Source organism: Ambystoma mexicanum, chromosome 13 (genome assembly GCF_040938575.1).
Source record: "Ambystoma mexicanum isolate Mex_15411 chromosome 13, UKY_AmexF1_1, whole genome shotgun sequence".
NCBI lineage: Eukaryota > Metazoa > Chordata > Amphibia > Caudata > Ambystomatidae > Ambystoma > Ambystoma mexicanum.
Genome location: NC_090938.1, coordinates 798,024,137 through 798,048,616, shown reverse-complemented (window position 1 = coordinate 798,048,616; position 24,480 = coordinate 798,024,137). Strand labels below are relative to the sequence as shown.

Sequence of the window (24,480 nt, the reverse complement as noted above, 5' to 3'; positions counted from 1 at the left end):
TATCGTAATTAAATAATTAAAGATAGTAGCCTCGAATAATGGGAAAATCCCATAGAGAAATATTCGCGGTTGAATATAAAAAGTAGTATCCACTGCCACCAGCCAAAACTCGGACGTGCCCCCTCGACTAACAGACCCCGGGGCAACTGAATTGCCCCAGCCAGTACGTTCACAATATGATGGTTTGTACTGGGTCTGTTCAGAATTCAAGACTAGTAAAGTCAATGGTGACTTTACATGCCCTGGGAGACAGTAGTCAGTCCCAGGGTATGGAGTCTATACTGGGGGGTCACTATGACACCCCTGTGTTACTGCACTGAGGGTGCTGTGTAACACACATCACAAAAACACATGAAGCCCTATGGAGTAAAAGACCCCATAGCCCATTAAACACATCTAGAGTCAAAGAAACACACTCAAATCATGCCCAAGAGTGAGGGTAACAGAGTCTCACTCTTGGCAGGAGAAAAAAATAAACCCCAAAAATCCAGCAAAGCTGCTGGGGGACTTACTAGGTTAGGAAATTCAGCCTAAACAGAGAATTCTCCCTAACATGGATCCCATATGTTGAAATCAGTATATGAACAGTGTGCTTTCATAAAATGTTGGCAAGAGTGAACCCGGCGGAGGGAAGGCGACATCCAGAATAGTGTGTTGATCGAAGTGTACATGACCAAGGGGTGTCCATACCACGTTCTGTAAAAGGTGGCGAGAGTGAACCCCGAAGAGGGAAGCCAACAATCAGGGGCAAAGCACGAAGAACTGTTTAAAAAGACATTAAGATTCTTGAAAGTTCGAAAAGCCACAGTGAACTCGAAGGGGAGAGGCGAATGTAAGAAAGGGGTCAGAGCCCGAAAGAGGGAGATCTGGGTTGGAAAGTTGTTACCCAAAGTGCATTGGAAAAGAAACAGTTTAATCGACTCGCTGCATACGATTTTGTGAAGGGTCTAATCCCGGAAGAGCAGAAAGCAGAACTTTGTATTTGTTTGTTGAATACATCAGACTTCGAAGTCAAGAGATGTTTGTTAAAAGAGACGTAACCATCGAAGGACCTGACAGCTGGAACGGAACTGTCGGCTCGTGCTGCGAAAGCTCGAGCGTGTACTGTGCTAGCTTGAATGGATCTATCGGCTCGTGCTGGGAAAGCTCGAGTGTGTGCTGTGCTCAGAAGTCACACCTTGTCCCGTTATGAAAACGTGGGGAAGGGAGACCCCTGACAATCACATCCTGACTTATTATTTGAGAACACTTCTGTATTGAAACCCTATCCCACACTCTTTCTGTAATTAGTTTTGAGGACTTGGCAATAGCTTTCTCACATCTTAGATTTAGGTTTAGGTTAGCCATTTTTCCAACCTGCATTCATTGTTCATTAAACACCCTTGAACTGTGGTCACTTGTGCCTGCCTTTACTATTGCCACCATAAATTCTTTACACAGGGCGACACTTTTCTAAATCTTACCTAAACTTCATAAGAAGGGGAATGATCCCCTGGGTAGACCCATTGTCTCGAGTGGTGGCTCAATTGTAGAATTTTTTGTCAGAATATGTTGATTTTTTCTTCAAGCCTCTAGCAATGGAAACTCGTGTATATCTGGAAGGTACTAGAGATGTCAGTTGAAGGACTTCCATTTAATTCTTAGAGGCAATTGTTTGTATTGTTACATATAGAGTCTCTTTATGGTAATATACCTCAAGATAAGGAACTAAGGGTGAATGGGCCTCATTATGAGCATGGAGGTAAGCAAAAAATGAAGGCGGAATGGTAATACCGGCATCGAGTACCGGTCCGGGCCATTACGAGCCGTAAACCCGGCAATACCGCCACCGCCTGTACCGTACTCCTTCTTACCGGCATGCACGCATACACGCGCCCCTCGTGGTGGAAATACCGGGATGCCACTAACAGGAGGACATCACAAGTCACACGGCCATGCACCTACCGGCACCGCAAAGGCGGTAAATAGGGCCTTGACGATGGCGTTATTACAGGCATCGCGGATCACCTGTAAATAGCAACCTGCTGTTCCTACACCAAAATGATCCCACTTGCTGTTGCAATCCTGGGGCTGGAGGACATGCCTGTACTGCTACAGCAGCAACAACAACAAAAGGCAGCACAGAGGAGACGCAGGAGGAGAAGGAGGGTGAGATGGGCCCAGCAAGTCCCACCAGTGCAGGCAGCCACCAATCCCTCGCATCAGAGTCAGTCCATTCAACCTAACCCCTGTGCAGTTCCACACCCTGTACCGGTTGGACCGGGACACCATCACCACCATAGTGTACATGATACATGACGACATTATCAGCCTGATAGAAATCCGCACTGCCGTCCCCCCTCTATTGAAAGTAGTGTCTGTGCTCCACTTCCTGGCCACAGGCACCTACCAGCACACAGTGGGCCAGCGCTGCATGGCATATCACAACTTCTCTTCTCACGCATGCTGACCCAAGTGCTGGATGCCCTCCTGAAGCATGCAAGCAACCACATATCCCTACCACGGACTGGCCAGGAGCTCGCTGACACTAAAGTTGGCTTCCATGCAGTGGCAGGCATGCCCAATTGCATTGGTACCCTCAACTGCATCCATGTAGAATTGGTGGTCCCTCATGCCATGGCGGTGGTGTACCGCAATCGAAAGCAAAACCACTCCATCAATGTGAAGATGGTATGTGACTCCAGCAAGATCATCACACATTGTTGTACCCAATTTCCCGGATCCACATATGATGCCATGGTGCTGTGGAACTCCTCGCTACCCCGCTACATGGAGCGACATGCTGGACGACGTGCCTGGCTGCTCAGTAAGTTGCCTGACAGGCCATGGCAGTGCATTGGTGTGGGGATGCATACTCCAGCTGGGTGAGAATGGGGGGGTGCATACTCCAGCTGGGTGAGAATGGGGGGATGTATACTCCAGCTGGGTGAGAATGGGGGGGAATGCATACTCCAACTGGTTGAGAAATGGGGGGATGCATACTGCAGCTGGGTGAGAATGGGGGGTGAGTGGACAATGCACATACAGTAAAACACTGTGGCCCTACACATCCCAACCTGAACATGACACATCAATGCCATACATAAGACCAATGGTGCACACCAATGACAATATGCCAGACGTACAAGCAGGACACTTCCCTCAACGCGTCGACTGCACATCAACTGAGCATACCCCCTGTGACACAATCCAGCAACATGCAGTGACTATGCGTAACGTACATGACTGCAGCAAAGCACAACACGGGACATGCACCCATGAGTGGTAACAAAGAAATTCCACTGAGGGAATACACTGATTGTCACTGGGCCATCACCACAGTCGTACTGCATGCACCATGGGAATGGCAACCAAAAGATGACAAAGCATGATCACATGTGTGCCAATGCTGCTAGTGGGAATAGAGTACGATACATCACCAATATGTGCGCAAATACATTTTTCCGCATCCAGAGTACATCTGCAACAGCATGTAAGTGAACACCCAGCATCTTCTGGACAACGCAATCCACACCTGCAGACCATAGTACAGCACACATTGCGACAAATGAAACTGTGTGCATACATCCAGGGACATGTGCATGTCCACACCTAATAGCTGCAGCCATGACAGTGATTTCTACAGGTGTCATGTCAGATAATGTCTCACACATACCTCATGGTGCTCCCATGCAGTTGATGGTGGCTATCCCTTGAATCTGTGGTTACTTACCCCGGTACGGAACCCGCAGAACAGGCAGGAAGAGGAGTATAACTGGGTATACACCGTACCTGTGTTCTGATCAAGCAGACCTTTAGCCTGTTGAAGGCACCGTTCTGCTGCCTCAGCAGGTCTGGTGGAGCACTCCTTTACGGGCCTGAGAAGGTGGGAAAGATCACCATGGTCTGTGCCATGCTGCACAACATGTGCACCCGGAGAAACGTACCACTGCCACCTGACATTGACCTGCATGCACCGGGTGAGGATGAAGATGATGATGGAGGAGAAGCAGTACCCCTGCCAGTTTGCGATGCACAAGATGGCCGTGATGTGCGCCAATACGCGATTGACGATTTCTTCTGAACCACTGGGATGCTGATGGGTCTGTGTCAGTACTACACTGGGCACTGGGATCGTGTGCATATGGACACAGGGTGTGTGGGGAGTTGGGCACTGTGTGCTGTTGTGAATAGAATAAACACACGAAATGAACAATGTCCAGGCAAGATATGATTTTGAACACAATGGGTGTATTGGAAATTAAACATTATTGTGGTTGAACCCTCCACCTCACACACACCCTCCGCCCTCTGCCCTCCCCCAACACCCCCAACACCCCATATCCCCTCCCACCTCCCCCAACACCCCAACACCACCTCCCCCTCCCACATCCTCCCTCCCCACAAAACCGTCAACACCCCATACCCCCTCCCCCATTAACATCCCACACATGATGTGCCAATCATGGTTTTCCTCAGGCTGTAGTTAGCACATGCAGGGTGGCCCTGCTAGTGGTGGCCTCTCTTTGGTTCTGGGGGCTGCATGTCTGTGTGGCGTGTGCTGCGCTGGGCTGGAGCACAGGGCTTGTTGGAGCCGAGCTGGCAGGTGTGCTTGATGGGGTAGAGGTGGCTGCCTGTGCAACCATTGGTGCAGGTCGTTGATGCTGTAGTTGCTCAACAATCCTTCCCAGGACCTGGGTCACTGGTGCCAGACTGTCGCGGATCACCATAGTGTTATTGTTCATGGCTAGGATGTTTGCTGCATTGGCCTCACGTATTTCCCGGCGGGTCAGTTCCCCTTCCACCACGTACTGCCGGACCAGCTCTATCATATGATCCTGGCAGGCCTTAATCCTCGTAATGCAGGCTTCCATGTTAGTGGTGGCTGTGGAGGTGAATGAGGCAGTGGCAGGGCGGGCCAATGCTGGACTGCCCTCTGATGGGGACGGCAAATGTGGACTCCCCAGTACTCCGGCCTGTTCTTGCATGGAGCTGACTGGCGCACCCTGTGTGGAGTGCAGGGGGGTGGGCTGGGGGCTCGGGTATGTGGACATTCCACATGGAGATTGCCGTCCATGTCGAATTGTTCTTCGAGGTGGCCCTCTACATCGCTGAGTGGGGCTGAGGCAGCTACCTCCCCAATTGAACTGGTGGCAGCAGACTGTGTGCCATCAACTTCAGCCTCTACAACAGTGGACAACTCCGGTATGGCTGTGTCGTCGGGTGGTGTCTCACTTGTTTTTTCCTTCTCCGGTGGCCTGCCATTTACTGCTGGTGCTGGCCTGTGTTGCAGTCTGGGCGTTGGTGTTGCCCTGGAGGTAGAAGATCCTGTGCCTTCTTGGCTGGCCCTGGATCCCTTAGAGGATGTCATGGCCTGTGCGGCAGGCTCCTGGCCTTCAGTGTCAGCATCTGTGCCTGCGGGGGACCAAGAGATGCAGGGCAACAGTGATGGTGGTACGTGCAAGATGCATACATTGGTGTTGTTCATTAGTTCACATTTCATGCATTGCACACTTGTAGGTGTGACGCGCTGGGTGCTTGCAATAGGGGGGGCATATTGGCATACGTCGTGGACTCTCCTTTTTGAACTGATGTGTGCTATGTGGCATACTGCTGTGTTGCGGTTTGCGTAATGTGTGACATGTGATGTTTTGCTGTGTGTTGGGTGTCTGTTGTAATGGGATTGGCACGCAGCATGCATATCAATGTGCCAGGGTTCGGGCCATCATCTGGACATGGATCTGTTATGTGTGTATGATGGGCCATGCATTGACTTGGTTCACTTTCATGTCAGTTGTGCTACGTCATGCTTTGGTTCTCTGTGGTTTGTGGGGACACTCACCTCCATCTGCCGATGACGGCACACCCGCCTCCATGTCTCCGAAACCTCTATCGACTCCATGCTGATGGTGGTGCTGCACGTCTCCTCCCACCTTGTCAGTTTGGTGGGGGAGTGGTCCCCGCCGCCTGTTGCCATGGCCTCCCTGCGGTTGGCAGACAGGATGTTGCAGACGCAGAGACGTAGATCATCCCACTTTTTTTTAACATCCTTCACTGTGCGGGTAGTGGTGCCAACCGCAGTGACTTTCCTCGCCACCTCCTCCCAGATTTCTTTTCTCTGCAGTTGTGCTGGGCGCTTCAGATCTGTGGCAAAGACTTCCTCTGCATGTGCAACCAGCGTGACAGCTAACATATTTAGTTCTTTGTCCAAGAACCTCTTCTTGCGCAGGAGGGGGTGGATTTCCTTGTAGCCTTGGACATTTTATGTTGATTTGATCTACTGCCAACTCAGTAGCAGTGCTGTGTTCGGAGGATTGTAATGGATTGTGTTTTTTAAGATGGGCGCCGCCGCATTTCCCGTTCCGGCGCGATGACGTTACTTCCGGGTCCGGTATTACGGCCTGGTATTTGCATGATGGTATTGCCGGGTCTGTTATTAAGGGTTTGCTCCTGGGCGGAGGCGGTTTCATCGGGTTCCGTGATGTCACTATCGGGGATTTGGGTGATCTTTAGTGGCATGGCGGTGCAGCCATTACCGGCATGGGGGTTCGCGCATGCTTTCGCTCTCATCATCAGCCACTATTTGCGGCGTCGAGGGTACACGGACGTGCTACTACCACCATGCCGGTAATGACTGTGTTTTTACCACGATTCTCGTAATGAGGCCCAATTTCTCACTTGTTGAACCTGCAGCTAACCATAGCTTTAACTCACACTAACACTAGCGCTGACCATTGCCTAAATTTACCTAATCAGTCTGACCATTGCCTACATTTACCCCACCAGTCAAAACATTATTTCGAAGGGATTGTGTCCTCTGACGTATTCCTTATCTTTGATAATAAGTTTCCAGCTTGCTGGCCTTGGAAATGTTTTCTGTAGAGGGCGCTGCGTGTCGACGTCTGGCGAGTTGATGTCCCTCGACGGCCACTGTATCGGCGCCGACGTCACCATGCCCATAAATAGCCACGCGCGCATCCGTTGCTCAGTTCCGTTTTTCCGCGCTTGGTGGGGCCTCGGAACATCGTTGCTCAGTTCAGTCAGATAATCTAATCTACATTTACTCGAAATATACCAACTCGTTCTCGATGGCATCTTCACCAGAACCGACAACACCGCGATCCGGCTTCAAAAAATGTCGAGACTGCGGTAAAAAAATGTCGATAACAGATCCACACAGGATCTGCTTGTGGTTCTTGGGAGCCGAGCACCATTGTTCGGAGTGTGAGGACTGCATGTACATGACAGCGAAGCCTTGAAGGAGTGCAAGGGGAAGCGCGAGAGAGGTAAGTCAGTCAAAACTTCCTCGAAAGTTTCTTCGGCCGAGTCGAGGCATTCGTCTCCTCGCCGTCGAAAAACATTCCCATTCTAGATCTCGAAGTAGCTCCCACCATTCGTCGAGATCAAGACACTCAAAGAAGAGACATCGAAGATCCCCTTCCTCGTCGTCTTCTGTTTCCCCAGAAAGGGTCTCCTGCCCCACAAAACACAGCTCTCAGGCTGAGTGGGAGGAATTCAGGAAGAAAATGTTAAGCGTCTTTGAGAAAGCGGCCTCGTCCCCCTCGAAGACAGCTGAGGGTGATACCCTGCGTAAAAAAGCCAAAAAATCAAAACGCCGCGAGTCGCAGCACCCGGCGAAACATTCCACCCGAGAGCGCCACGGGCCATCGGGTAAGAAGGCACCGTCTTTGACCAGGCCCGGCTCTAGCAGGGGGACCAGGGAGGCCAGGCCCCCCCAAGGCCACCCCTTGGCCCCCCCTACAAAAGGGGCAATGCCAGTGGTGGTAAACAGCACTGGAATCCCGAGGGAGTATGGGCCTGAGGGGTGGATTTCACTCTACACATGCAGCAGCAACCAGGGTCGAACTGGGGCATAACATTGTCTTGGGCACCAATGAAAAAGTGTCCCACAGTGGAAAATGGGAATTCATTCCTTTTGTGACACTGTTTTCAGTAGTACCCAAGGTTTTCTTGTTGTTGATGAAATGTGATGCAAATTGTGCATTTAAAAGAATATTTATTCAGCAACACTGGTCAAAACTACTAACCGCATAGTGAAGTAACTCATCAAACTGACCCACATTGGGCCAAAAACGGACCCACTTTGACCCAAATAAACTGCCCCACGCAAGCATTTTGTGTTTTTGGTTTGGCCATGGGCCCATACCCCTATAGGCCAGTCCGAGCCTTGCACCAATTTCAGAGACATCATTCTTAGAGGCTGAACTGCAGGAGGCCCGGCCAGGACTTTGCTTGCCCTAGACAATGATTTATGCTCCACAACATGAAAGCACAAATGACCAGGGATATGGAGGGCCATTCACATCTTTAAGTGGGGTAGCACACTTATTCAAGCATGCTGCCTACTATTTTCTCAAAACTAAAATCACAATTTCAGTTTCTGTAATTTAAAGTAGGTTTCTCTTTTGTGGGTATATAGCATCTTTTCACATCATGCTTAATAATATGGTTAACCATATCAAACAATCAATGACAGGTGATGTTGCCTGAACATAGATTTCTGCAGAAGGTGCATCATCTTTTTTTAAATGTATTATTATTTTTTTTTAATTTGGTTTATTCAAACCTTTAAAAAGTGAAAGAAAACGAACACGATCAGTCTTGTTACACTCAGACACTTCGCGTCATCTGTTAGAATTAACACCATATTAACTTCCAGTTCAGTTTCCGACCAGGCGCTCACGTTGGTGACTAAGTTCAGAGTCTTGTTCAATTGTCGTCAAGACATTCCTTCAAGGCCTGCAAGAAGACAACCAGTGCAAACATCAGTTTTCTGTCTGCCCCGTCAAACATGGCTTGCCACCACTCTGTCCTGCTTTATTTTGTATTACAGAGCTCCCCAATTTGGATAACAATTTTGTTAAACCTTTTCTTGTAACTAAAATAAGTGTTACCCTGTTGTTGCTGGTAAAGAATCCTACCATGCAAATGATGATGCTATAAGCAATTTTTCTTTCAGGTTTGAGACTGATGCTCTATTACTGCCTCAACAATTTTGTTTTGCTTCTCCATCATATCAGGACACTGCATTTTTGTTTCTGTTGTTTTGTTAAAGAAAATTGAGTGCAATAAAATTTAAAAAAACTGCACCATATAAAACTGGTTTCTTGTAATAGAACTTGCCTATACAATACAAATCATATTGTCCTGTTTTCAACCCCTAGGGGATGTTAGATTACATCACTAGGATAAATCAAAGGTATATTTCTGCATAGACCACCAATTTTATAATATCCACCACATACATAAGTATAGTATGGTGTGACTTTGTTAGGCGGCTACCCCCTTATGTGACACATTGCTTACTTCAGCCTTTGGTTCCGCCTTTATGGGCTGCCCCTCTAGTGTACTTGCCACCAGTCGTCAGCATTCACTGTATGGTGCCTACTGATCACTGGACCCAAGATTTGTGTTCTAAGGTTCCGAAACTTTTGAAAAACAGCGTTAGATGCTTCAGTGTCTCCTTGTGTAGATTGCAGAAGCAACATGTCGGGTCCAGTTCGGCATAAAGCGCCCATGTGCTTAGGCGTTATTTGGTTGTCAACACGTTAAGCCTGAACTGCATATACAGAGATCTCGATTTTTACTCAGGAAATCGAGATAAAGTAGGCTTGCAGCTCCCGATATGCTCTTGCTTCACTGCAGTACTTATTCAGTCTTGATGTTCGCCTTGAGTCACATGTTTGGCACCAGTCAGATCTCCATAGCTTCTTCTTGGCCGAGTCCGGGTTGTCAATAAGGGGTTTTAAGGCAATGTCATGTTCTTTCAGGACTTAAAGAGATTGCTCGTTCCACATTGATAACACGGTGTACACTTTATCATTACCAGGGTTATGCAGTATTTTTACTTGAGATACTGGTGTTGTTATCATCATTTTCCTGAATACGTTTAGTAAATTACAGCATACTCTTGCATGGATTGAGATGAGACCCAATTCGTAACGTATGCAAACAGTCAAAGTTCCTTTAGGTAATTGTAGGACCCTGACCCAGAAGATGTTTTCCAGTGTGTTCCACAAGTCGTGTGAACACCCAAATGCGTTTTCCACACCATAGATTAGGGTTGGCACTGCCTTTTGTTGATAAAAGGCAATGGTTGGCCTTAGAGAACATTTTCCATATTGTTTAATTATCATGGAAGCTTGACATGTCAGCTGCCGACACTTGCTTTTAGCGGAAGTTCCATCATCTAACTGGAGGCCCTTACAAATTACATTCAAAGTATATATTCTGATGCATTAACTACTTGAGTATAAGTGAAAAGATAAAGTTGGTAGTAATGAAAATGTAATTCAGGAGAAGAGAGTGTAGTAACATCAAATAGTGATAGATGCAAGGCTTTGAATTCAAAATGACCACTACTGTTGCGCAACATTCCATGCCATTATTCTGTAGTATTTCTGTGCCATTAAAGAAGGGGACACGCCATTAGCAAATGACTCCTGGTTCTGCCATTAAAAGGTGCAGTCCAATCTCAATTGCTAGGCCATGTCCCCTCTGCACTGGAACACAAGCCACATGCATGTGTAGGCCTTGTGGTCTAGCAGTTTGGGATTAGTGACATGGCCAAGGATGATTTGAAAACAATGGTATGGGTGGCTGGCCAGAACAATGCCAGTGGTTATAATTGATTCAGAGATATTTGCCTACTAGGTACAAGCCAGAACTCATGCAGTGGAACACATATAGGGTGGAGATAAAATGTCTGGAGAAACACACATCCTATGAGTGAGTTTGGTCACTTACCCACCCAATGACTAGCCAGGTCTAAGTTAATGCCTATGGCATTACCATCAACTGCCTGCCCCTCGCCACCAAAACGTACCCTTTCTGGAACTCATTGAGCAAGCTCCATCACAAAGTAACACAACACATGTTGCTGTATATTGCCATCCACTGTTATAGCAAAGCATTCTTTTTAGTCTTTTTAATTACTTAATTGCCTCTGTAAATGAGCTCCTGGTGTAATAAAAATCGATTAATGTGTATCTTCAGCCAGTTGATTTTATAAGCAATATCTTTGTCAAGGCCTCTATTCCTTGCACTGAAGTCCTGTCTAAAGCAAGCCACCACAAAGGCAACAGTTTTGGCTTGCAGATAGGTATTAGACTGACATTTGCCAAGCAATGCCATTATATGCCCTGGTACTCGCTGTTTTCCAGCTTTTCCCATCCTATGGCCAGGCAGTACTTGTGATGATTCACAGATTCTCATCACATCTCCCCAGAGGGTAGCCCTCCCCTATGAGGGTAGGGAGGTGAGGCCCCAACCCACTGGTCCCTCTAGGGGTGGTAAAAAGTGGGAGGACCTCATATGGGGAGACTCTGCTCATGGGGATGAGGACTCCCGTCCGTAACAGGCAGCCCTCCACCCTTGTTCCCTGGAGCCATGGCCCTATTACCTCCTTCTTCCTCCCAACCTTAAGCTACTAATGTGTGTTATTGTTAAGTCTCTACTATTGCATCTGTAAGGCCAGACAGGACTGAGACGAGGAAGAGCCAAAGAAACATTCAGAACAACAGTAGAAGAAATTACCAAAGAACCGTGATGAGGTGGCCACTGTTAGGCTTGAAGGTAACTTCAAAGGCATTTACGACAAACATTGCCGCTACGCTGGGGCAGGCCCAGCAATATAAAGTAAAGACCAAGGAAGGACTAAGTTTTTTCAGGAGCAGGAAGAGTAGTAAGGGACCCAGGTGTCCATAGTGCAGGGTCTGGGAAATTCAAACCCACTCTCCCCGAAGCGCTGAGAGACAGTTGGTCTCCGAAGAAGTAGCTGAAAGGAATTACATGAGCTGGAGTAAACCTGACTTGCTGCTGAAGCAGGAAGAATTCAGCAGTGGTGTGGCCTGGACGTGGACTGTGTGGTCCATAAAACACATCGACAATGCCACAGTAACAGCTCAGCAGAGCCATACAGACCAAAGAGGAGCAGAGCAGGAAGACGCACTGAACACGTGTTGAACCGACAGTGACCTGAGACCCTGCAAAGAACCGGTTGCGGTCCCCATGAAGATACAGGTAACAGGAGTGAGAAAGCTGGGTGGGGTCCAGGGAGCGCAAAGAGTCAAGTATTCCTCGGGAGTGACTTCCATCACAGTAGTGATACCGAAAGAACCAAGAGACAAGTATTCCTCTAGAGTGATCTCCTTCGTCACACTGGTGACAGAAGACAGCATAAATCTCAAGAGTGCCTCAGGAATGAACTCCCACTCCCTCACCACAGTGGACAACTCAACACATGTGAAAGTTACCAAAAGGATCAAGAACTTGCAGGGAGTAATCTCCCCAATAGTCAAGATATAAAAATTCCTGACAGAGTGCCAGCAATAAGAAGAAGAGTTGATAGTCTTATCTCTGTTGTTCACCAATTATTGGGAGTAAGTAAATAGACATCTAAAGACTTGTACACAGAACTATTAAGGAACAGTCTCCAAGGCTCTTCCAGATAGACCGGGAAAAGTCATTTTCCTGGTCTAGGTATATTTGGTAAATCAGACCTTGATATAAGAGACTGCGTTTACGTTAACCTAAGTTCATTGAACCCTTTTCTTCTTGGTTTATTTGTTAGTGTCGGGGATAGAGTAGGTGGTTTGGACAGAGAACAGTATTATGGTTTCTTTTGACTTACATCCTGACGAGCACTCAAGTTATTTTGTGTTTGAGGTAGGGAAAACCCCTCTTCAAATAGGGAGAGACAGGTTCTTTTCTTTATTTGAATATAAGTCTATAGCCAAAATTATACCACATTGTCCATCTCCGTACTCCATCACGCCACATACCCTTATGGCAGTGCCTGGCAAATGCCTATCCATTCCTAATCAAACCCCAAAGCTGTTCGCTTCACCAATACATGTTGTCTTCAGTTTGTCTCCCTAAGTGAACGTGTATATGCCCAGATGCGGGTGCCTTGCTTGCTACGCCTAAGAAATCAAGCTGTGCCTCACTGAGTTGGTCCAACAAGACCCTGCCTGAAAATGATAAGGCTAGCATGGCAAGTATGGACCGGTTTCAGATCTTCTCGTGATTACTTTTCAGTGGGGGTCTGACCTAAATAGAATGTATCTTGGTCTGTGTGGAAGCCTAGTCTACTCTGCAGAAATGTTTCATGATTCAAACTGACTTGATAACCTCACACTGTTTTGGTAACTTACGAGTTTGCATTCAAACAGAATACATTTATGGATTTAACATTTGGACAATGCCCATGCCCCCCTGCTTTGCCTTTCTCCCCTTAAATACAAACAGCCAAGGGTGCACAGGCCCACCCAGTGAGGTGTTATCTTTTTTAACGTGTATCAGAGGCAGATTATTTACAACAGGAAGTGATTGGAGATGATACAAGATAAAAGGCAGTGGCCATTGCTGTGGCAGTTTTTTTATTTAAATTATATAGGGTTTTAACAAGCTATTTAAGTGTGATTTTTGGGTCATTAGAAACTAAGGGGACAAAGAACAAGCTGTGTGAAACAACAACCTTGTCATGCATTTCATTGTGTCTTTATGAGATGTTTTGTATGTTCTCATTGATTTCTATGCTGCAGCTTGTAGGCTTCCATTCAGGATAGGGAAAATAAAGCTGCAATCATAGGGGGTCATTTTCCAAGTCAAGCGCAGTGGATCTATTTATCACCACTTGTAATGAGCTGCAGGATTTTGTATGATTTGGCAGGCGAAGTTGGAGAGAAGATGGGAGTTAACAAGGCCCTCCTACCAAATCCGATTGGCTTTCCACCAGCATGTATTTTTAAGTTGGCGGAAAACCAATGGATTCCTGTGGGATCTGCCTGACTTTTACAACTGGTAAAAGCAGACAGATTCCAAAGGAATTCATTGTGGATGACTCCCACAATCGTCAATTGTGGAAGGGATTTACACTTTTCCAGACACATGGTGGAAAGGTGAAGAGCAAAGGCGATTTTCAACTGTGTTTTACTCTTTACTTGTCCAGTACTTGGTGGAAACTTGAACATTAATGAATGGTCCCTTTTGAAAAAAAGTGGAAACAGGAGTGGTCCCTTCCTCTACAATTTAAGATTCAAAATAAAATGCCCCCTTACTCTTTTCATCAAAATGTTTCTACAATGATGAATACATGGTCAGGTTGATTTATCAAGTGACTTGTGCATGTTTTAAGTAATCTGTATCAAATGGAGTATTATTTTAGGCATTCAAAACCAAACTTCAACACATATTTGTACCAACTTGAGCTTGGAAGATGTGTGGTTAAGAATCTAAATTTCAGGCTAGGCTCAAATTCTGGCTTTACTATTTAACCAAAGTGTGTGATCCTGGACAAATTATTTAATTTTACTATGCCTTACCTGCTAAAAATAGGTGGCCCTAGAAGTGATTCAGTTTGCATTATAAGCTATTCCAAAAAGTCTTGCTAAAGGTTTAATAGATGGGCAGCACAGGCATTAGGACCCACCAACAACACACATCCATATCTTTCTTTGAAAATATCAGGCGACATTTATTGAACAAAATGGTGTAATTCAATAACAAATCAAAGTAAACACATCAAACAAAAAGTCATCATGGAAAATTGCATATTATAAACAGTATTTATATAGTATGTACCAGACAATGATGTACAGGGGCATGTCAGGTGAGCAAGGCAGTCTCCTCCCTGCCACACCCCACCAGGAGCAATACCAAGAGGCTGGAAACACCTCAACGTGCATCATCTGCCTCCTGATGCAGCTCTCCAAGCCCTAGCATTCTATCCTACATGCCATCACTCCCTTGCACCCTCAACTTAATTAAAAGGTGCTGCAAGAATGCAACAACATATAAGATGTTATGTTTAAAAGGCATTGTTGGGCGAACACCATCTGAGATGGTACAAAGACTGGGTGCCTCACTGCTCTGCCCTCTCAGGGGAGGAGGAGGAGGCATCACCCTCGATTTTCCCCAGCCAGGCCAAGAAAGGCGTGTTAGGGGCTGGTGGGAGTAGTGGGGAGTGGAGGTAAATGGGAATGGTGGTTAGAGGAGCTGAAGGAAGGTGACTTGGGGTGAAAGGTGAAGGAGGATTGGATATAATAGAAAGGGAAGAGCAGATGTGAAGGGAAGATAGGTAGCTTGATGTGCAACACTATGTTCCTTGCTGCTCTTTTTGCTCTGTACTGTTTTTTATAGAGGGGTGCAAATGCATTTTTCCAGACTTGGAAATACATTTTTTGCTGGGTCACGGATGTGGGAAATCTGGTTCAACGCCAGCACTTTATTTAGGGTACTCCTAGACCCACACCCATTGGAATTTGGGCTCCCCTGGTCACAAACCTGGCCCACCCAGTTAGAAATTCCTGGAGCCGGGCCTGGATTCGACGCTGTCGTCGAAGATCCCTTCAACGCATGGATCGGCGCCATCGACGCCGTTGTCGACGGGTTCTTCGACTCATCGGTCGATCGACTCGACGCAATCGTCGACGCCGATATCGACGCCAATGAAAGAGAAGACCACGGTTACTCCACAGCCAACAGTGATTCCAAGAGCCTCCGGCACGATGCCGAGACCGTCGTCGATGTCCTCGAGTAGGATCCCGATCCTCTCAAGTTCTTCAAGACCTCTTCCGGTTTTCTCGAGGCCGTTTTCGGCGCCTGTCACTTCGGCGTCGACGACATTGACGTTTTCTCGCCCAATAATGACGAATTTGGCTCCTTCTGCCTTAGAAATGGGTTTTATACAATTTCAGAGGTCAGAGTACCCTGGATTATCTTCAATTTATGAAGAAGGGGAAGATTCTGACCAGGAAACCTTCGAGTTGCAGAGGACTACACTACCTGTTTCAGAGGATTTCTCCTCTGAGGAAAGAAGGTTGAAAGACCTACAGGAGTCATTACATGAGGCAAGTGGGCTGGACACTTCCCCAGAAGTGGATTTTGTTAAGCCAGACCCAGGGGAACATGCCGAAACACCCTATAGAACCCTGATGGCAAGAATTATTGAATTCATGGGTTGGTCTGCGCCTTCGCCTGTTTTTCAACAGGATTACCTGACAGACATATTAGACAAAGGTCCACAGGAGGATCCTGTGGTCCCCTTCCATACAGCCTTACAAAGAAAAATTGCATCTAACTGGGAAACCCCTGAAGTTATCCCTGCTGTCAACAAAAGATTATCAGCCAAGTATAGGGTAGCTGCTGCTGACCCTGAATACTTATCGAAACACCCGACTCCAGAGAGCTTGGTGGTCCAAGCGGCAACTTCATCAAGCAGCAGGACCGCTTACCCTACTGTCCCACAGGATAGAGATGACAAGAGGTATGATTCTATGGCAAAGAAAGTCTTCTCTGCTTATAGTATGGCATTGAAGTCCATCAACGCCACCTGTACGCTCGCCGGGTTCAGTCACACACTGTGGGAGTGTGCTTCATCAGCGGCTGACTGCATACCCGAAGGCGAGGAAAAGGAAGCCTTCCTTAACATTATTAAAGATGGCAAGGATGCCATGTGTGAGTCACTTCAAACTGGCATCGATTCCGCTGACAGTATCAGCAGGGCCATGGCGGCAAGTACAACAATCCGCAGGCATGCGTGGTTGCGAAAGTCTGGCTTTGCTCCAGATGTACAGGCCAGACTTTTGAATATGCCCTTTGACGGATCTTCATTATTCGGAAAAAAGGCTGATGACAGTCTGGAAAAGTTGCAGACATCTAAAGCAGCTGCAAAATCTTTAGGAGCTGCTATCCGCCAAACTCCTTTTCGCCCCTCAGGAACCTCTGGAAGAGGAAAGTCCTTTCGCTATTATTCCGCATTCGGGAAAGGCAGAGGACAGCCGGCTCAAAGAGGCCAAAGGAGATCCACCCGAGGTGGACGGGTCAAAGGTATTAAGGCCGCAGCAGCAGCAGGTGCCTCTTTACCCTCAGCATCTGCATCAGCCGCCCCCAAACCACTCTGAGGTCTTTCCACACAAGACACCTGTAGGGGGCAGGTTAGCTCACCACCTGACGGAATGGCAGGCTATAACGTCAGATGCTTGGGCATTGGAGACAGTTGCCCAGGGTTACTGCCTACCCTTTCTACACATCCCTCAGAGTCATCCACCGGGGAACAGCTCTCTAAAAGTTCCAGATCCGCTCCTCTTGCAGGAAATTATAGACCTGCTAGAGAAAGGTGCCATAGAACCAGTACCTGTAGCGGACAGGTACAAGGGCTGGTACTCCCTCTACTTTCTCATACCAAAGAAGGACAGAGGACTGAGACCCATCCTGGACTTACGAGAATTGAACAAGTTCCTCAGGAAGGACAAGTTCAAGATGGTAACTCTCTCTCAGATATTTCAGGCCCTCCAGCTCCAGGACTGGTTTGGTATCTCTGGACCTTCAGGATGCTTATTTCCATGTGCCAATCCATCCCAAACACAGGAAATACCTGAGGTTCGCAATTGGCGACTCTCATTATCAATTTCGAGTTCTGCCATTTGGGCTGACCTCCGCCCCGAGGGTCTTCACCAAGCTAATGTCGGTAGTGGCTGTGAGTCTAAGGAGGGAAGGGATCCACGTCTACCTAGACGATTGGCTGATCAGGGCTGTATCTTCGGAACATGCTCAGACCCAGCTAGAATATGTCTGCCACTTCCTTCACAAACTGGGCTTCTCCCTCAATTTAAAGAAGTCACAGATGATACCATCACAGAGACTCCAGTTCATTGGAGTGGTCCTGGACACTTCCCTGGGAAAAGCCTTGCCACCAGAGGTGAGGGCTCAAGATATTCTGCAGATGGTCAACAAGTTTCAAAATACCCAACGTCTCCCAGCCTTTGACTTTTTGAGGTTGCTAGGCCTCATGGCATCCTGCATCTTCCTTTGCCAGAGGCTCGCCTGAGAATGAGATCTCTTCAGTGGGCACTGAGAACTCAGTGGTCACAATTCTCAGGGAGAATGACAGATCTCCTCCGGATTCCGGACAAAGTAGCCCGCAACCTTCAATGGTGGGCCTATCCAGAGAACATCTTGAAAGGAGAACTGTTTTGGCAACCATGGGCGGAGATAACAGTAGTCACAAACGCCTCACTCACGGGGTGGGGAGCCCATGCCAACGACTTGACCATCAGCGGTCGTTGGTCTCCATCGGAGTCCAGACTACACATCAACCTATTGGAGCTGAGAGCGATCAGACTAGTGCTGAAAGCTTTCCTGCCATCAGTACAGGGGAGAAATGTCCTGATAATGACGGACAACACGGTGGCCATGCACTACCTCAACAAAAGAGGAGGCGTATGGTCACTGCCACTGTGCAGAGAGGCAATGCAGCTCTGGTTTTGGGCAATTCGGGAAGGAATCTCTCTATCGGCAGTCCACCTAGCCGGAGAGAAGAACTTGCCAGTGGACGCTCTGAGCAGGCAGAGCACTGTCTCCCATGAGTGGGAGCTAGCTCAAGAAGTCCTTCAAGAGATCTTCGCCCTTTGGGGAACCCCTCAGTGGATCTGTTCGCCACAAGCACCAACAGGAAGTGTGATCTGTTCTGTTCGAGGGAATTTCCCTCAAGAGGAGCTGTAGGAGACGAATTCGTAGTGGACTGGGAGTTTCCATTCCTTTACGTGTTCCGACCAGTCCCTGTTATTCCTCAAATGATCAGGAGGTTGAGAAGATTCCGGAAAACCATGATCCTAATTGGCCCGGACTGGGCCAGGAGAACATGGTACCCGGACCTTCTAGATATGTCCATCTGCCCTCCAATCCGTCTTCCACTCAAAGAGAATCTTCTCTCGCAGAAGGGAGGTCAGGTTCTCCATCCAGACACCAGAACCCTCAACCTTCACGCTTGGCTTCTGAAAGGGTGAGGTACAAGGATTGGGATCTCCCTGATGACGTCATGGAGGTGTTGCTTTCGGCCAGAAGGCCAGCAACATAGTCTTTATACCGCTGCCGTTGGAACAAATTTTGCAGCTGGTGTAGGGAAGAGAATATCAACCCTTTTTCATGTGGTGCGCCAACAGTGTTATCGTTTCTACTCTACTTGGCAAACTCAGGCCTTCAAGTTAGCACTGTAAAAGGCTGTCTCGCAGCGCTTTCTATCTTCAAGCGCACTGCGGAGGAACCAAACTACCTCTAGTGATACAATTTCTCAAAAGATTAACTAATGTTTATCCTCCAAAACCATTCCAGGTTCCCTTATGGGACTTACATTTAGTCTTAAACTTCCTAACGGGCACTCCATTCGAACCACTTCACTCTTGTTCGCTGAGATTTCTCACGCTTAAAACTGTCCTATTGGTAGCACTAACATCTGCTAGGAGGGTGAGCGAGCTACAAGCTCTCGCCTGTAAACCCCCACATACAATTTTCCGCAAGGACAAAGTTGTCCTACAGGTTAAGCCTAATTTCCTCCCAAGGGTGGTTTCTGAATTTCATATTACTCAGAAAATTACCTTACCTTCGTTCTACCCTCCTCCCCATCCGGGGAAAGAGGAAGAAAGGTTACATAGGCTGGACCCAAGGCGAGCTCTCAGCTTTTACATCAGCAGAATGGTTAGGATCAGGCAAGCAGACCAACTGTTTATAGGATACTCAGGTCACAAGTTGGGACTACCCATAACAAAACAAACCATTTCCAGGTGGATTTTTTTGGCCATTTTGGAATGTTACAAACTGGCAGGGAAAGAGCCACCCCAAAACCTTAGGGCTCATTCAACCAGGGGTATCCCAGCCTCTTCTGTTCTCCAAAGAGGGGTACCGGTCAGAGACATATGTGCGGCTGCCACATGGTCGTCCGCACATACATTCACAAAATTTTACAACCTGGATTCCTCCACTAGTCAAGAGACCAGATTTGGCAAGGCCGTATTACATTCGGTCCATCCCTAAAGGGATACATAACATTCTTACTCCCACCTCCAATTACATGCCACTGCTATGGGAGTCTATCAAAGATAAGGAATATGTCGGAGGACACAATCCCTTCGAAGAACAAGTTACTTCTTACCTTGTAACGTTCTTTCGACGGGATGTTCCTCCGACGTATTCCTTATCACCCCTCCCATCTATCCCTGCAGTAATACTTCCCTTGTGGTTGCAGCTTACGCTCCTTCAAGGTCAATAACCAATTCAGGCATGACTTTTCTTATGTTACAAAACGGAAGTGAGCAACGGATGCCGCGCGTGGCTCTTTATGGGCCTGGTGACGTCGGCGCCGATACGGTGGCCGTCGAGGGACATCGACTCGGCGGACGTCGATGCGCAGCGCCCTCTACAGAAAAAATTTCCGAGGGCAGCACGCTGGAAACGTATTATCAAAGATAAGGAATACGTCAGAGGAACATCCCGTCGAAAGAACGTTACAAGGTAAGAAGTAACTTGTTCTTCTATAAACAGAGCTAAAATCATATGATGAGGTTTAAGCATAAAAACCAGCAAGTGCTCCAAATACGGGATCCAAAGGGAAAGTTGCTGGGCGGGAAAGGGGGCATTTCTGGTATCCACTGATGTTACCGTAAATAAAATAACAAATGACATTTTTACCTAAACATAAATACCCAAAAAATACCGAATTTATATTAAGTATATGTGGGGGTGGGGTAAGGGATTAAAAAAGGGTGGGGAGAAGGTTGGGGTAGGGCTATAATAATTGTAAAACGTGGGGCTTCGAGGGGAAAACCCCCAAATAAAATTTTAAAATCTGTATTTTTTCGCTGATAAAGTGTCAATAAATATTTTATTGTTATAAGAATTTTCGTTGACAACATATGGAACCGGCATTTTTGTCTAAGAAAGGTGAGTTGGCAAAAAAGGAGTGGATGGGAGATAATTGCATGGAATTTTTGATGTGTCATTAGTAACTCTGTTCTGCAGAGGCACAGTACATAGGCCATTTAATTTCTGTCCCCTTTACTCAACAAAAATATATTCTGAAATAAAAAAGAAGAGATCCCTGTATAATTCTTATTTGTATGTTTGTTTGGGGATTTCTTGCAGCCCAGGTCCAAATGGTCATTTTATGGGGATTTGAAAAGCCTTCTCTCAGGGTGATGGACCGGAGATCCGTCACACAGTGAAGCTGCTGTCACTTTATGGGGATTTGAAAAGCCTTCTCTCAGGGTGATGGACCGGAGACTCGTCACACAGTGAAGCTGCTGTCACCCTATGGGGATTTGAAAAGCCTTCTCTCAGGGTGATGGACCGGAGACTCGTCACACAGTGAAGCTGCTGTCACCTTATGGGGATTTGAAAAGCCTTCTCTCAGGGTGATGGACCGGAGACTCGTCACACAGTGAAGCTGCTGTCACCTTATGGGGATTTGAAAAGGCTTCTCTCAGGATGATGGACTGGAGACTCGTCACACAGTGAAGCTGCTGTCACCTTATGGGGATTTGAAAAGCCTTCTCTCAGGGTGATGGACCGGAGACTCGTCACACTGCTTGTCATTATGCACTTTGGCACGCAGGAGTATTTGTTGTGCGTTTTCTGTTTATGCTGCACAAGCTGGGTTTCTGCAATGCCCACGTGCTCTCCATTATATTTGCAGCGGATTTTGGAACTTTCAGTGCAGTATACTGGAACAATATCTCACTGGGTGTTTACTAGGAATGTCAAACGAGGATCTTATTTCACAGCTCAAACGAGGAGTTTAGTGGCAAAGCCAAGCTTACTGGAAACGTCAAGCTAAAATATAACTGGAAAAAGTCAAACTTTGAGCTTGATCTGAAAGTCAAACTGGGAGTTTACCATAAAAATCAAGCTTTCTGGGCATGCCAGTTTGGTATTTTACTGGGAATGTCAAGCTTACTGGAATTGTAAAGCTAAGAAATAACTTGAAATGTCAAACTGGGAACTTACCAATAAAGTCAAGCTTTTTGGAAATGTCAAACTAGGAGCTTATTTCAATTGTCAAACTGGGTAGTTTCTTGGAAAGTCAATCTTACTCGAAATTTACTGGCAATGTCTACTGGAAGGTTACTGGGAATGTCCAGTCTACTGAAAAGTGAAGCCGGGAGCTTGCAAGGAATGTCCAGTTGGGAGCTTACTGCAATATCTCATTTATTGGAAAAGTTAAGACGAGAGTTTACAGGGAATGTCACACTCTGAGCTCACTGGGAATATCAAGTTTCCTGGAAAAGTCAAACTGAGAGATTAAAAGCAGTGTCAAACTGGGATCTTACCTGGACTCCAAACTGGGAGCTTGCTGGACATGTCAAGACTACCGGGAATGCCAATCTAAGATTTCACCGTTAATGTCAAACTGGGAGCCTAGTGTGAATGCCAGGTTTACTGGGAATGTCATGCCATGATATGACATGAGTTGTCATACCATGGCATCAGTGTGAGTGTGAGTGAGTATGAATGATCATGAGAATGAGTTTCAGTGTGAGAGTGAGTGTGTGAGGGTGTTAGTGAGTGTGAGAGTGAGTGTTCAGCAAGATTGGATGCAGTAACCCTCTGGGAGTCTACACCAGCCTTGTCCTCTTGGTAATAGGTAACCCACCTGTTGGTATAGGTCTATACTACAGAAGGTGGTAGAGTGACTGAGTAGCCAGACTTATCTCAAGAGGGGTAAATAAAACACTGGCTGAGTTCATGGGGTCTGTCTTCAGCCAATAATTGAAAGTTAAGACTTGCCATATGAACTTCTCCCTCAGTGATGGAGGCTAAGGAGGCAGTGTGGACTCCTGAAGGTTTACCCTTACATCTGGGATCCCCTTTCACATGATCAGTAGACCCAAATACAAAGCATTTCCCAAATGCTCTCTGAATGGGGGTTTCTGCTGACCTCCCTCTGGCTTAACACCAGAGGTTTCACTAGACTTATCAGGTTTCCCATGGGACATACCCTTACTATGTTTGTGGCCCTATTTTGGATGGTTGGAATTAGAATTCTCTTTTCCCTCTTTCCTGTTTTCCTGTGCTACTTCCACTCATCCTTTCTGTGAGTTGCCCCAGAGTCCTTGTGAGTGGCCATGTTGGCGACCCACCAGTCAGCAGCCTGTGATAACCTTTTGGGATCAATCTCTTTTGAGTGCGCCAAATGCTGTCTCAGCTCAGGAGAGCAGGCATTAACAATAGATTCTAACATAAATAGATGTCTCATTCCTTCAAAGGTGTCCACTCTGTAACCCTTAACCCAACCGTCTAAGTTCTTTAAACACTCACATGTCCAGGCAGTCTAAGAGGTACCATCAGTCTTTTTGAGGGTCCTAAACCTCGTAAGTACCGGGAAGGAGTTTTCCCAAATATGGCTATTAATGCCAGCTTCACTGATTCAAACTCCTTTCTCTCAATGGCACCCAACTCCATTACAACATTACAGCCAATTAGGGGGAGCCTAGACATGAGCCCAGGGATAAAAACATTCCCACTGATTCCTTGAAGACCATAGGTGTATTCAAATGTACTCAACCAATCCAATACATCAAGTTTTGCATCATGCACACTCACTGCTTCTTTAGCCAGGTAAGGGCCTCTTGGGACTTGAAGACCTAGAGGACTCTGGGAGGGAAACAGATTCAAGAGACAGTCTTTTCATATCCTTTTCATGTTGCGGTTCCAACTCCCTGAGTCTGATGTCCTGATGTCTGGCTTCAGCTTGAGCGTTTACCTTTTTGAATTCCAGCTCTAATCTTTTGTTGGAAACATATCCTGGGCTTAATGTTGGACCTGGTCAATGGAAACAGGCTGAGGCAAAAGGACAGGTTCTCTCTCTGGGACTCCTCTACCTTATCTGACTCGTCCAGCAGAATGGAGCTAGACTCTAAACTGTCATCCTCCTCATTTTCTACATTACTTGGGATAGTAGGTGTTACAGGCCTACTACCCAAACTTTGGTGATTCAACAACCTTGCAATCATTTCACCTTTCTTTCCTTTAACCGGCAGACCCCTAGCTTTACACATATCTTTCAGTTGATCTACTGTCGTCAGAATAACCAGGTCTGCCTCATTGAAGTTATCCATATTTGGCATGTTACAATTGTTTTACTTTTTGATGGAGATTAGCCTTGTGGCTGGTATAGTTGGACACACGTACAGCAGAATACTCAATGTAACAACTCTACACAAATCCTCACCACCTACCACCAGTGTTAGGCACGATTGGATACAGTAACCCTGTGGAAGACTACACCACCCTTGTCCTCTTGGTAATAGGTAACCCACCAATTGGTATAGGTCTGTACTACACAAGTTGGTAGAGTGACTGAGCAGCCAGACTTATCTCAAGAGGGGTAAATGTGAGCTGTAGAGATGTAACACTGAGAATCACAATTACAAGTATCCAAATAACACTTACACTCAAGGTTTTCTAGTAAAATAATTATTTATTTAACAGTCAGTTTTAAATAAGCCTTCTTTAAAAAGGGGCAATATGCAACAATAAAAATACACCTCATAACACTTCCTCAGATTTATGATAAGCAAATAGATACCCTTTTGGGATGCCACACACACACTTCCTACACCCTGAGGTGACTTCATTACTAGGGCAATGTTTGGCATTAATATATCACTTTTTACACTTAATGCAATTCTGAGGTTGTGGGAAAGG

At 46.7% G+C, this 24,480-nt stretch overlaps 1 protein-coding gene across 5 annotated transcripts in view; it reads left to right on the top strand.

Annotated features, from left to right (window-relative positions):
- SYNGAP1 (synaptic Ras GTPase activating protein 1) overlaps positions 1-24,480 on the top strand; it is a 2,054,767-nt gene that overhangs the window by 672,900 nt on the left and 1,357,387 nt on the right. The window lies entirely within an intron of this gene.